Genomic DNA, 7645 nt, shown 5'->3' on the forward strand with positions numbered 1-7645 from the left:
TCGAACGAGTTACCACCAAGACTTTTGTAGGTGTTGGGACCAAAAATATCCATATGAAGCAGCTCGAGCGGTCTTCTCGTGGTCATGATGTTTTTCACGGGGTGGCTTCCTCCAACTTGTTTTCTTGCTTGACAAGCACTACATAGTCTATCCTTGTCAAATATAACGTCTTTCACTCCAAGGATATGATCACCTTTAATAATCTATCAAGATTTCGCATGCCCACATTGTCGGTGTTAAAACCGGTGGATCTCGGGTAGGGGGTCCCGAACTGTGCGTCTGAGGTTGATCGTAATAGGAGACAAGGGACACGAAGTTTTACCTAGGTTTGGGCCCTCTTGATGGAGGTAATACCCTACGTCTTGCTTGATTAATATTGATGAGTATGGGGGTTACAAGAGTTGATCTACCACGAGATCGTAATGGCTAAATCCCCAGAAGTCTAGCCTATATGATTATGATTGCCTCTACGGACTAAACCCTCCGGTTTATATAGACATTTGGGGTGCCTAGGGTTATACAAAGTCGGTTACATAGAAAGGAAATAGCACATCCGGCCGCCTAGCTTGCCTTCCATATAAAGGAGAGTCCTATCCGGACGCGGGATGAAGTCTTCTATCTTGTATCTTCATGGCCCAATAGTCCGGCCCATGTCACACAGGCCGGATGCCCGAGGACCCCTTAATCCAGGACTCCCTTAGTAGCCCCCGAACCAGGCTTCATGACGAGGTGTCCGGCATGCAGATTGTCTTCGGCATTGCAAGGAGGGTTCCTCCTCCGGTCACTTCAAAGCACTTGACTTAAAGAGCTGTATTCGGACCTCCATTTAATGTTGCACCTATCAGCTTCTGTGCCTCCACACCTTCTGCTTCCACGCGTCAAGCGAATACAAGAGGTTGGGGTATTTTTGCATAACCCCCCTCCGGCTACATAAGAAAGGCCTCTATTTAAAGGGGTTGGATCTCAGATCCATTCCACACCCAACGGAAAATCCTCAGAGTCTTGCCATGGGAAACCATTCGACATGGCCAGCGTCCCTAGTTCCTCCTCCCGCCCTCACGGCTCCGAAAAAGGCGATTGTGAGAGGTGCTCTGTATCCCATGAGCAGTTGGTTAAGCTCCAAACACAGGGATTCCTTCCCCCCGCAAATGTGGTCCCTGTTCGAGCAGGATTGACCTCCTTCACAGGCGAAGTTTCGGTGGAAAATTTCCCCAATCCAACTAGGGGGGAACGGGTGTGTTTCGTATCTTACTTGTTGAGAGGCGTCGGGTTTCCAATCCACCCTTTCCTCCATGGACTCCTGGAGTATTACGGCCTCCAACTGCACAACCTCACGCCGGCCTCTATCCTGCGCATCGCGGGTTTTGTTGCCGTGTGCGAGCTTTTCTTAGGCCGTGAAGCCCACTTTGATTTGTGGAGGAAGCTATTCTGTCTCGTCCCTCGCAACCGAGAAGGGTCGATATTCGAGGTGGGCGGCGCCGAAGTATGTCAGCATAGCTGGGACCGGATACCCGTCCGGCACGCCGTAGAAGGTGCCCGAAAAATGGCCCTTAGAATGGTTTTATATTGAGGACGTCGCTCTCCCTGACCCAGTTCGAATGGGCCTCCCCGAATTTTCAAATGCTCCGTTGAAGAAACGTCACAGTTTGCGCCCTCGGAGCCTTGAGGAGGAAGATAGCGCGGAAGTCCGTCAATTGATGGGCAAGATAAAGACACTTGCCCAGTCCAGATTATCAATAATCAAAGTGACGGCGACTTCCATAGTGCGGGGGGTCCAACCACTCCAATACCGAGGGCTTCCCATGTGGCACTATAATGGGGAGGATGACGCCTCACGCTGCGGTCGGAAGGGTCTGGACACCCCCGCCGCTTTGGTCAAAATATTGGCCGAACTATACAAAGGGGAGTAAGAGGAGTTCACTCGTCTTAAACGTCGAGATGTATTTTCCATGTACAATCCTCCGAGCTGGGTGAGCTCTAATCCCACCACTTTACTCAATCTTCTCCCTGAATCACTTTTAATGGACATTAACCCATCTATTTATAACAGGAATGGCGGAAGGTTACCGAGGGGATCCATAACCCCGCCCCACGGCCAGAGGATCACAATCAGGATCTTGACCCCGGATTCGAAGAGGATCCGGACATATTTGTGGAGCTCGAGAAGGGAGTATTCTACCAGGCGAGCTATGATGGCACAGTTGTGCCAATCATGGCCAACTATCCCGGCCTCCTTCCTGCCTCACATGTAAGTAATCAGGAGATACCTTCTTCTAAAGAGCTTCTTTATTATGCCTCACCGACCGCACTATTTCGTGCTACAAAGGGGAGGCGCTCGATGACACAACGTGCACCAGAGGCATCTCCGAGGAGAGCGGTGCCCGCACCGAGCACATCTTCGAAGAGAAAGGCAAATGACAATATGGCAGAACCTTCATCAAAGAGTTATGGCTTTCTTTTTAAATATGCCTCCTGGTCGTCACATCAAATTGTGACATTAACCGCCGCATTTTATCAGGAAGAGCGTCCACCGGACTATGTCCGGGGATCCTGCTGGTCGCGCCTCCACTAGTAACGTTCCAGACCCTGCCCTAAGGACGGGGGCTGACACGGGAGTGGCGCCGGACTGCCCTTTCGCAGAGGATTCAGATGATATGTCCATCACGAACTCTGAAGTGGAGAGCGCCATGAATCATCGTCGTCGGAGGGCCGCTCTCCGTGACCCCAGCTTTTCAAAAGAGGCATTCAATGCCTTCAGCTCGGCTGATGCATACATCTGAGCTGCTCGGGATGGACTTGCCAGAGCCACGGACCAGCATCTAAAAGATATGTGGGTAAGTGTAGATTTGATAATCATATACCAGTAGCCCCCGAGACTTAAAGCAATTGATACAACTGGTTTAAGGATCACTGTATAATCAGGCACTTACGGAGAAGAATAGTCTGCTATCTCAAGAGCTGGAGAAGTGTCAGACCCAGCTAACTGCGGCTACTGCCGAATTGGAAAAATTCAAGGAGGCACCGCCTAGTAATGTTTCTCCCCATTAGAAAAAGTATAATCATATACCAGTAATATTAATACTATTGTGTTTCCGCTGACAGAATCAGTAGAGCAACTGAGAGAGAAACTGAAGGTTGCCCAAGCTGGTGAACAAGAGGCCAAAAGGCAACATGCGACAGGAGAACGTTGCTGACGCGGGTCAGGGATGAAAAGAACAAACTGCAGGATTCCAATACCCGGCTGGGCGAAGAACTAAAAGATGTTCGAGCCCAGCTAGCTGACGCCGTCAAGGAGAATAGGAGGCTACAAGACGGCATATTTAGTGTGTTTTTAACCTCACCTTTATGCATTTCAGCAAAGAAATGATCTAACAGATTGATGTCTGCAGGTATGCTAACTGGCCGTCCCGAAGAGGAAATGTCCGGCTCTCAAGGCGACCTTCTGCAAGAGCTGTCCCAATTGCACGAGCGAGCTCGGCAAGCAATGCGGAGCATTTCCAAAGCTTTGTGTCCGTCCGCCTCTCCTCCGGGAAGTATGGGGGAGCTTGTGAAGCTATTCCAGGGAGCTCGGCGGTGCTTCCAATTATGGAAGATAACAGCCTGCCGAGAAGGTGCGCGAGAGGCCTGGGCCATACTAAAAACACGGTATACCAAGCTCGATCCAAATCATATGGCCCGGGTCGGACCTAAGGGGCCAGATGGAAAAGAAATTCCAGTCAGTTTGGTATATGACCAAGTAAAGATAGCCGCCACATATTCCCAACGGGATTGTAAGCTAGACAGCCTATTAGACGGCATAGAGGAAGAAGTTTTTGAGTCTAAATGACTATGTAGTTCAATTGACAAATTTGTCCCTAGCCAGATTGTAAAATGATTGTTATGGTAGAACTTTTCGCTTCGACCTCTGGACCTGAAGGCTCGGAGTGTTTCCGAATACCCACTCAGTAATATAAACCGGGGCATGCGTGGAAACTAGGCGTAGGGGTCATAGTTGCTTGAACAGACAAGTTGTATCCGGCTAGTTATGTTATATTACATTGTAATTGTAAGAAACATGTTCCAGGGAGAATAGTTCTGTTAAGGGTTCCTTTACCTGGGCGAATATGCGTTAGTATGCATGTCCGAACTGTGATTGAAAAAAATCGCAGTGTGAGTGACATCTGGGGGTTCATAGTGTAATGAGTGTAACTTGTCTTTAGTCCGCCGACCAAATATTCCCTTAAGAACACTAGCTTTCGGCTTCACCTAGTCTGAGGTACACGTCTGGATGAACCGGCAGTAACAATCACAGAGGTGCTCCCTTTATGCCCTAGCTGAACAAACGGGAATGTAGGGCATAAGCACAGGAGCCAGGCAACCCAGATTGCCCAAAACTTAAGTCATAACGATGCATATAATGGCGAAGAAAAGGTACGTATGCGAAAGAGGACACATATGTGTTGAGCTTGATGCTAAAAAAAATAAGCTTATGTAAAAGAAGCCCCCGGGTGTTATGAGTGTATACATTTAAGGATGTGCACATCATAGGTGTGTGGTTTGGCCGCACAAGAGCTAAAGAGCTAAACGAAAAAGTTAAAGAGAGGAAAAATAAAATAATGGAAACAAAGGGAGAAGAAGATGAACAAAGAGTCCGGCTCTAGGCGTAGAATCTTCGGAGTCTGGCGGCATTCCAGGGGTTAGGCTCTAGGCGTAGAATCTTCGGAGTCTGGCGGCATTCCAGGGGTTCGGCTCTAAGCGGTTGTCTGATGCGTCATGCAGGCAGTACGCTCCTCCAGTGAGAACTTCATCTATGATGAAGAGACCCTCCCACTTGGGCTTGAGTTTGTCCTTTTTCTTCTCTGGTAAGTGTAGAACGAGTACACCAACGTTATAAGTCTTGGCCCGCACCTCCCTGCTTTGATATCTGCGAGCCTACTGTTGATAAAATGTGGAACATGCTTTTGTGACGTCGTGCTCCTCCTCCAGGGCATCTAAGCCATCCTGCCGATCTAGCTCGGCCTCTTTCTCTTCATACATGCGCACTCTAGGTGAGTCGTGAATAATGTCGCAGGGCAACACAACCTCTACACCGTACACCATGAAGAAAGATGTATATCCAGTAGTGCGATTGGGCGTGGTCCACAACCCCCAGAGTACGGAGTCGAGCTCCTCAACCCAATGCTTGTCTGATTCTTTCAAAGACCGCACTAGTCTAGGCTTAATGTCACCCATAATAAGACCATTAGCTCGTTCGACTTGACTGTTTGTTTGTGGATGATAGACCGAGGCGTAATCAAGTTTAATGCACAATTTAGCACACCAGGATTTTACTTCATCGGCTGTGAAATTGGAGCAGTTATCGGTGATGATGCTGTGTGGGACACCATAACGGTGCATGACACCGGATATAAAGTCTATCACCGGTCCAGCTTCGACTGTTTTCACTGGTTTGGCCTCTATCCACTTGGTGAATTTATCTACCATGACTAGCAGATGTTTTTTTCTTATGGCTCCCTCCTTTAAGGGGTCCCACCATATCAAGCCCCTAGACTGCAAAAGGCCAAGTAATGGGGATTGTTTGTAGTGCAGTAGGCGGCATATGGCTTTGAGTGGCGAAGAGCTGGCATCCGACACAACGTTGGACCAAGTCCTGGGCGTCTACTCGGGCCATCGGCTAGAAGAGACCTGTACGGAAGGCCTTACTTACAAGGTCCCGAGCCGCGGCGTGGTGATCGCCGAGGCCAGCATGGATTTCAGCCAGGAGCTGCCGTCCTTCTTCTTCGGAGATACAACTTTGAAGGACTCCGGTAGCACTTTTCTTGTAGAGCTCTCCATCGTGGACCTTGTAGGCTTTCGAATGCCAAACAATGCAGCGAGCCTCATTCTGGTCCGCCGGGAGCTCTCGCCTATTAAGGTAGGGCAATAATGGTTTGGTCCATGGGGCAATTACTGCCATTATTAGATGGGCTGATGGTGTTATTTCGGTGGCTGAGCCCCTGATGATATCGGTATTGTGTTCGGAATCTGGGGGTATAGTTGGATCCGGACTAGTGTTGCCGCACTCATCCTGCCATACCATGGATGGCTTGAAGAGCCTTTCCAAAAAGATGTTAGGCGGGACGGGGTCGCGCTTGGCGCCCATGCGAGCGAGGACGTCCGCCACTTGATTACTCTCTCGAGCCACGTGATGGAACTCGAGTCCCTCGAACCATGTAGATATTTTGAGTAGGACATTATGATAGGCCGCCATCTTCGGGTCCTTGGCATGGAAGTCTCCATTTATCTGGGATATTGCAAGGTTTGAATCCCCGCGCACCTCCAGGCGCTGTATGCCCATGGAGGTAGCCATCCGAAGACCGTGCAATAAGGCCTCGTATTCGGCTGCATTGTTGGAGTCTGTGTATAATATTTGAAGTACATACTGGACCGTGTCTCCAGTGGGGGATGTTAAAATGACACCTGCTCCTAAACTAGCCAGCATTTTAGAGCCATCGAAGTACATGACCCAGTTGGAATATTGTTGGATGTGGGGTTCCAGCAAACCCTAAAGGTTCGAACACTAGGGTGCGCGTGAAGTCTTTCCTTCCCACCAATCTACGCCCTAGCTCGCTAAGATCTCGCGGACGAACTTGACGAACTCGCAACACACAAAGACACAAGATTTATACTGGTTCGGGCCACCATTGTGGTGTAATACCCTACTCCAGTGTGGTGGTGGTGGATTGCCTCCAGGGCTAATGATGAACAGTACAAGGGAAGAACAGCCTCCTGAGTTTGAGGTGTTCTTGAGCTCGGTGAGCTTGAGTGTGTGAGGATGGTCTGAATGATCTATCCCCTGGTTGGATCAAGCTTGGGTGAGATGATCCCCCCACTATGGTGGCTAGCTCTACTTATATAGGCCCTGGTCCTCTTCCCAAATATCGAGCGGGAAGGGAGCCAACAATGGCGGGCCAATTTGAAGGGGGACAACTAGTACAAGCTATCCTGACAAAAGTGGTCTTCGCCTGCGCAAAGCTCTGGTGGTGACGCCATCTTGGGCTCCATGATGACCTCCGTCTTGCCATCCTCCTGGTCTTGGTCTTGTTGCACCGAAATGGCAACCTTTGCCCGATGCCTCGGTACTCCTCGCCAGCGCTTCCCTCCTTAGCACCAAAGAGGAAACAAGGACGCTGCGCGCCCTGGCGCCTGCCTGGTGTCGTGCGTCATGTCTCACGTCATGAGGGTCTCGTGAGGTTTGCCCCTCCTTGATATCTCCGCTCCTCGTGAGCCTACCTAGTTAGGCTACCCCCGAGGAGGTCTTGCATCATCCGCCTCGTGAGGCTTGGACCCTCGCGAGGGTGTTGGGTGCTTTGTTGGTGAAGATGGGCCGTACGACCTGCTGGCTCAGCCACGCCGCGGGCTGCAGGCAGGCAAGTCTGGGGATCCCCGTTCCTAGAACACCGACAGTAGCCCCCGGGCTTGGCTTCGCGGCGAAGCCAAGGGCCAAGTACGGAGCGCCGCGAGACCCCAAAGCCTGCAGCCTTGAATGACGCGTGGCGGTTGATTGGACGTTGGCGTCTCTGCTTCCCCATGTTGCCTCAGCAACTGCTCGACTTGACAAGTCCCTGCGACATGCAAGGAAAACCATCATTACCTGCAATCGTGGGAGACGCAGGTTGGCCTTCCC

Source organism: Triticum dicoccoides, chromosome 5A (genome assembly GCF_002162155.2).
Source record: "Triticum dicoccoides isolate Atlit2015 ecotype Zavitan chromosome 5A, WEW_v2.0, whole genome shotgun sequence".
Classification (NCBI taxonomy): Eukaryota; Viridiplantae; Streptophyta; class Magnoliopsida; order Poales; family Poaceae; genus Triticum; species Triticum dicoccoides.